Source organism: Habropoda laboriosa, unplaced genomic scaffold (assembly GCF_001263275.1).
Source record: "Habropoda laboriosa isolate 0110345459 unplaced genomic scaffold, ASM126327v1 scaffold143, whole genome shotgun sequence".
Taxonomy (NCBI): domain Eukaryota; kingdom Metazoa; phylum Arthropoda; class Insecta; order Hymenoptera; family Apidae; genus Habropoda; species Habropoda laboriosa.
The window spans coordinates 3,195,626-3,203,120 of NW_017100404.1; the positions used below are offsets into that span (position 1 = coordinate 3,195,626).

The window sequence follows — 7,495 nt, forward strand, 5'->3', positions numbered from 1 at the left end:
CTGTGGAAATTTTCGTTTTTCCCTGATACCTTTGTAAAAACGTGTAACTGTGGTCGTGCTAAATGCTCTAATTGCCGTTCAGGTACTTCAGTGTGAACTCTGGAATCTTGTTAACCCTTGTGCGGCCAACCGAAACGTTCACGGTTGTTTCGGGCTTTAATATTGCAAATTTGTTGCAGATATCGACGTAAAAATATTACGAAATATCGCAGTTTTGTTATACTCTCACGAGAACGTAGAAAGCTGTTAGAAGAAATATAAAAATGGGTATTCGGTTGCCCACGCAAGGATTAAATGTCGGATTCTTCTCAAATGACGAAAGCGATAAATTTGGACGCTTAGAAAACTAATTCGCCATTGAAATTATTCGATTGTGTATTCACTGTTCACGCACATAAATACCGTGAGACTATAGCTATGCAGCTCGCAGAGTAGCTTGATTTTTCTCCCAAGTTCGGCTGCTCGTCGTGTACTTGAATTCGGTGTTCCACTGTTTCTCGCATGCACCGGCAATCTGTTTAGAATTAGCTACTAACTACGTAAATTGACTCGAAATTCGCGTATAATCGAAACCGCGTGGTTCAAGGGAGCACTGAATTTTCTACAAGTCTACAATCGCACTGTACAAGCGTCGCTCGTCGAGGCACTCGCTCGGCAGGCTCGTAAACACCGACTGAGGACGCATCGTCCTGCCTGATTTCTGCTCGCTGTACGCGCACAACTGTTCTGGTAAATATCCTAGGCATGAGTCACCGTCACGTGTGGCAACATAGGCCTGGTCTTAACTTCTTGCCTCGTAACATCGCGTGAGACTCGCGGTATGTTTTGCAAACCAGACATAAGAAAGACGAGTCAGGGTCGCTGTATGTATATCGAGGTAAACACGAAGCTAGGTGTCCTTCTGAGAGTGAAACTATCGCGAGTTGCTCTCGAGAGTATTTCTCTGAGAGTGACTGTCTGAGAGCATCGCTCAACTCTCCGAGAGTTGTTTTTCGCCGATGAACTTCACAGGAACGATTTCTCATTCACTCTTCCTCACCTTTCTTATTGACAAAGAAAATGTGAACGTATGCTAAATGTGCAACCTGAAATTTTTCTTTGGACGATCCTTTCTCAGTATACTAAACACATAATCCGAAGAAACTAATTATAATTATTACCCAAGCCTCCAAGAAGTCAAGATTCCAGATACACTCGCGTAATGTTAGGGCTCGCGGTTGATCTTTCGATCGTTCAAGCGTTGCCGGTTTTTGCACCTGTGTGCCGACTAATGGTCTAAGGCTACGAAGAACCAGTTTCTTGATTGAAACACTAAGTTTTTAACCTTCAACAACTAATTCAAGGTATAAATTCTACTGCGAAGTGAGAGGTGTTTCTCTTGCGAGTGGCCAAGTGTTTCTGCTGGAGTCTCTGCGGTTTCCCTCGACGAAGACGCCTATTTTCCTAAAAACACCCTGATTGCTGATTTTTCCTTTTCTAGATCACCAATCAGTTTACTCCGGTGCATCGCAACCTCCCTCCATTTCGCCCTTAGCGCGTTATCTTAGGGAGAAAGTGTTCGGTGGACGGATGCGCGGCAATCCTGTGGAATCTCCGCTTTTCTAGGCTTTGTTAAAGTCAAGTGGCCCATCGACGTTGGCAAAAGTCGTGGGCCACTTTTCTATTTTCCGTTCGGAGACTCCAGGATTCACGGCAGGGTCTGGTCCTAGGGACTAAGTGTCGCAGGCAATGCAATAAACACTTGTGGTGTTTTGAGAAAGCGATATTTGCCTGCGACAGCGACCAGTTGACTCGCCGCCATAAATCCGGATACAGGATACGCCTAAACACGTAACAAACTTAGCGCCGAAAGAAGAACAGCCACGAGTAGAGCGAGTAACGTCATCAGTGCAAAGAGACGGATGGAAAGAGACACAAATTACAACGACTCGAAACCAGAAATGAAGTTCTTTCGAGAACAAGAGAGTCGTGTAGCAAAGATAGAGGAGAACGCGAGGAAAGGGGAAAAGGTAAACGAGGAGTCCTAGATACGATCCTTTGCCTCAAGTATTCCATGGTGGTGGAAAGGTGATCCCTCTTTTTTTCTTATCTCTCTTTCTCTCCTCACTCTCTCTCTCTCTCTCTCTTTCTGCGTTTCCCTTCCTCTCTTTCTCTCTCTTCCTCTTCAGGTTCTTTCCTTCGCGAAAAGTTGCCGGCATGTAGAGGCGACAGAAGAACGATACCTCAGCGCGCGAGTAATTGCTTCGACACAAGAATGCAATATTCCTCTGTCTACAACGATTCCGGGCGTATTTTTTTCCTCGGGCCAAGCTTCATCCCTCCCTCCTCTCTCGTTGATGTCCGCGTGCCAGTCTGATGTCTTATTACGAGAGCAGGGCGCGTCTCTCTCGCTGAATTTAATAAGAACACCATCATTGCCTCTTTGTTTCGCCGAACCGTTCTTACGCGCGGGATCGTTTAATAAATTGTCTCGGAAGGAGCCGCGCCATTTTGTCGGGATTTCGTTCGAGCCACCGGAGGTTTTAACTCGCTGTAAGTGGTTTCTTGTTTGCTTGCGAAACAAAGAGCTGTAGTTGATCACTCCGACATGGGGAACAGAAACTAATAACTGCTATAAATAAATAGGTTAAACGAGCGTGAGTAAGAATTGAACGTGTTACGGGAGATTAAGAAAGTGGTTGATCATCGACACGAAGATCTACTTTTCCCTGGGTGAAAAGCGGAGAGTGTCGAGTAACAGTGTAAAATGATTAAACTATGAAATATCAATACTTCTCGAGATATCTCAGGTTCTTGGTAAACTTGCAAATCTTACCGAAAAACTGAAGTATCTGCTCGTTTTATGTGCACGACAAAATTGAAGCCGTACGAAGATACATAGATCTTCAACTTTTCTCTACTTATAATTAAGCACGAGATGTAACTCGTCCCAATTGCGTGACTCTTTCGTGTACCTTTCACGGTAGTGTGTCGGTAGAATTCTTAATTACGTCGACGCAATTATTCATACGAGATGTGAGATACGCCAACAAGGCGTGAAAGTACAAGAACAAGGTGTGAATGGAGTAATGTGTACCTGCACGCGAACCAGTAAACCAGACAGAAGCATACTGGAAAGATACACGATAACCTGTAACACTGTGGCTTGCAAATCAACGTCTTCCATACAGAATTCATTCAAGTACTTTCGATGTGTTGGTAAAATTATCGAAGTGTCCTGTTAAAATTAACAGAATAATTCTACCGTAAGGAAATATTAGAAACAGCTGTGAAACATAATTATAAACGCTTCCTCGAATTGCCTGTATCGTTGGAAAACGGAAATTTCCCAAAAATATCGAGAATCGATCGGCAGTGAAATAATGTGCGCGTGCGTGACGGTGAAGATCGAAAAATATATTTCTTTTTACAGCCGGAAAATACGTGAGCATTTGCATGTTTCGCGATTTCCATGTAGCTCGTTTGAATTGCAAGTCGAATAAAAATCAGTCCGTCCATGGATTACCATAACATCGTTTTTATTTCCCCCCCGTCGTTGTAATTCCGGGAATTAATATTCCCCGAACAGCGGGCGCTGTAAAAAGGCCAAAGGAGAGGACGGAAGACGATCTCGAACGACATTTCACGGCACAATGCTGCGGCATAACCCTCTTAGAAGGAGCGTTTGTCGTTCACCAACGTCGTCTTTCATATGTAGATCGTTCCTGGACGACGTTCATCTGCAAGCTCGTCGAACGAACAATTTTTTCCCGGTGGCGGTTCCTTAAGCGGTGAAAAGGAACTCCGCGGAAAATTCGATAGAAGAGGAGAAATTTCCCAACGTTCGATGAAAGCACTAAAATTCTTTTATTTTTTAAAAAAATCTGTCCCTTTTTAATAAAAAGAAGGAGACGGAAAAAGGTATGACGCTTTGATGAAAGTTGAAGAAGTTGGAAAACATATTTGCGACGTAATTTTTTGGGGAGCCTTAATTAAACGTCTATGGCGTAATTTTTAGGAAAGCTTAATTAAATATCTGTGACATAATTTTTAGAAAATATCGAAGAGTTAAGAGTGAGAAGGATGAACTTGTTCTAATCACAATGATCTCAAAAATTTGTATTCTTTCTTAAATTCAGGAATTTACTAACTTCTCCAACGAATTCGTGGATAATTTCTCATTTCTGCTAAATCAGAGTGATATTACATTAAAAGCGTGCACTAATAATTTGCAAAATTTATTAAATGATTTTTAATTCCAGTGATCAAAAGTATCTAAAAGAGCTAACTTTCTCACTCCTTTCAAAGAAAGATCGCTATGTCATTAAAAACTCAAATTTCGTTCAATTGCATTAGTAATTTTCAAAATTTACTAAATGGTTTTTAATTCCAGCGATCCAGAGTATCTACAATCAACTTTTTCACTCCTTTCAAAGGACGATCGTCAAGTTAATCGTTATTCAGATTTTGTTTGGGTTATCTGGGATAAATCGTAGATCGATAGTAACGTGAAGGAACACCGCCCTTCCTCGTAATTCGCCAGAGTAGAACGTTTCGACTTGGCCAGCGCTAACGCGACATTCGACGCAGCCAAGGTTCGTCTGTCACGCAGCAGGTAATATGCAAATGACATATCGTCACGGTGAAATTTATTCATGGACGCGACCGCCCGCAGCTGCGGCTTCGAAGTTCCCCCGTCGGCACTGTGTCCCCCAAAATTGTCGTAATGAACTTACACGTCCGTGCAAAAGTTACACCTCGCGCCCCGCCGTCGCAGTCCTATTTTACAGCTGAAACAAATCTGCAACTCTCGTTCGCCGCTGCTCGATAAATTATTTAAGTCGAAGCTTATCGATGGTAAAGATGACAAGGATTTTAATTAATATAAATGTCTTCTTCGAGTGAATTCTTGAGGTGTTCTTGAAATTCCTTTCTAGTTCGCTGTCGATTAGTTCTCTGGCTCGCGATTTCTTAGCAATTATGCGTTGTTAGAAGAGGAGAGTATTTGCTAGTCCTTAATCTTTTGAACTGAAACTAAGAATTAACTTGAATTCGGTAATTCCAAAATAAAATATTGCGTAATTTCTAAATATTTAATAATCCTTAATTTTACAAATTGCAACTAAAATTATAATAGAACTTAAAAATTAACTGAAATTTAGTAAACCAAGGTTCACTGAAATACTTAACAATCCTTAATTTTAGAAATTGAAACGAAAATTTAATATACATTGTAAAATTGCAAGAGTTGAGTGAAATTTAATTTACACCTCAATACATCAAAGGTAGCAACACCAGAATAATACAACTGCTACACTAAAGAACCACTGAAGAAGGTACATTACTTCCACCAAACCCAAATTGACCACTCAATCTTCCAAGCACAAATTGTCTTTAAAAGCGTCATGTAAAGAAGATCAAAGACACTCATAAAATATAGCCATCCCGTGAAGTCCAATTAAACTCGCAATTGTATTCACCGCTCACTCTAACGATCTAGAAATTATCAATCTTTCTCCCACATCAATTAGAAACTGGTAGCTGTCCAAGTTTACAGGAACGCTTAAAATCCATCCGCTTTAAATTTAGTTTCGAATTCGATAAATCATTCGGATGTAAAGTAGAACGAAGTTCCACTAGCTAACCAGAAAAATTTCCCTTAATCATCCTCAGGTATTATTTCCCCCCTACTCTCTATAACGAGCCAATGTCGTGAAATCCAACCGAGTCACTCATGGTATCGTTAACCCAGTTCTCTCTTCTTTCACCCCTTCGCGTGTCTTCCACTCTTTTCCTCCGCTTTTCTTCCCCCGGCAAGAACCGAGCCTCGAAGACACGCGACGGCAATTAGGATGCGTCGGTGTGACGCGGAAAAAAAAAATGGGAAAAAATGGAAGAAAAAAACAAATCGAACGCGCGGTTCGACACGGCCAACGCGAACAACACGCTTCTGGCATCGGGCACGATGTTGGCTCGACGCTTGAAATCCGATATTTTTTTGGCCAGGACCCTCTCGTTTGTTCTACTCCGCGCGCGCGCGAGCGCGTCAAAGGATGAGAGATTGCGCCAGGTTACTACATTCCATCGTAATTACGAATCGCCACGAAGGATTCGCCGGTATTTTCGTTGTCTCGTAAACACGTCTCGTTTTTCTCTTCTTCGTTTCTACGTACCGTATAACCGTATCGTATTGTATGTATTGTACACGACGATCAACTCTGTTAAATGGGTTTCGCGACAGTTTGCTTTTAATTGGTTTATGACGGTGTAGAGATGTACATAACGCTTGGCTGTATCATCAGCTTGGGTCCGATGCGGTGGTTTTCTGTTAATTAGATTTTATGTACATACGTTTATGTTGCGCGCTATTAATTTGCACAGCGAGATTGTGTGCTGATATGCGGCAAGGCTTTGCCGGAAAGTTTGATAACGGTGTTTGTCGGCGATTTTTGAGAGAATTCGGTGGATTTCGAGAGCGATACATTTAACACAGGAGCATCGTTTTATTATTATTTTGTTATTTTAATTTCTGATGTTTTCGATGTCGTTATTGTTTGTCAGATTGTAATTTGCAGTGGTACTGCTCCGTTTAGTTAATTTTTGAGATTATTTCTGTGATTCTAACGTTCCGTAATTTTTCCTCTTTATCTCTTCAATTTGTAATGTACTATAATTGCAGCATGTACTATATGGATTTGTATTCGTAAATAAATGAACGAACGAATCATTTAATTATCAAGGCAAGTTGAAATATCAACAAGCAGTGTTTCCTTAATTTGTATTTGAGATTCACTGTGTCCAGCTCTGGCTTATTAAAACGTAAACAGAATACTAAAATAATATAATCATAAAATCTAAAATTAAAAATTTTAAGCAATAATGAAATTTCAAATTTCAAGCAACAATTAAAGAAGCTAAAAATTTTAAGCAATAATAACATTTCCTAATAGATTTTTCTACTCGAAAGGTATCGTTAATTATTGTAAACCTTCCATCACACTGATTCTCCAAAAATTGAAGGAATTTATCTCTCCAGCCACTTCTAATCATCTAAATTCCGTAACATGTGGAAATTTCAATCTCACTCTGGGGTTTAATACGGACGAGTCAAGGTTTCGATCGGAACATTAAGTTGTAGCTTGCAGTCCTGGGAAGGCGTGTTGATTACCGCGCAACGTGTCCCCAGGAAACAATGCGGACATTTTACAGCCGGTGTACAACTGGCACAGTCCCCTTATACTTGTCGGGAACAATGGGTATTATGTAGCGTGGCGCACGCACGGAAATGGCCTCCCCTGGACTTGTTCGAACTAGTTGTAACTCACTGTTCAACTGTGCTCGTTGACGAGCAGCGCAACAATTACGCTAATGCATTGTCCTCGGTTCCTTCGGCTAACGACTATAAACGATCGACGCCCTACGCCCTTCCGACCGATTCGATTAAAGACGACATGGAATGGGCGCTTATATTAACACTAACCGTGCCACGCCCGGTCAAATGACTAGTTTTCGAATT

At 41.3% G+C, this 7,495-nt stretch overlaps 1 protein-coding gene across 1 annotated transcript in view; it reads right to left on the reverse strand.

Annotated features, from left to right (window-relative positions):
* LOC108575340 overlaps window positions 1-7,495 on the reverse strand; it is a 413,517-nt gene that overhangs the window by 267,160 nt on the left and 138,862 nt on the right. The gene's annotated exons all lie outside the window — the stretch shown is intronic.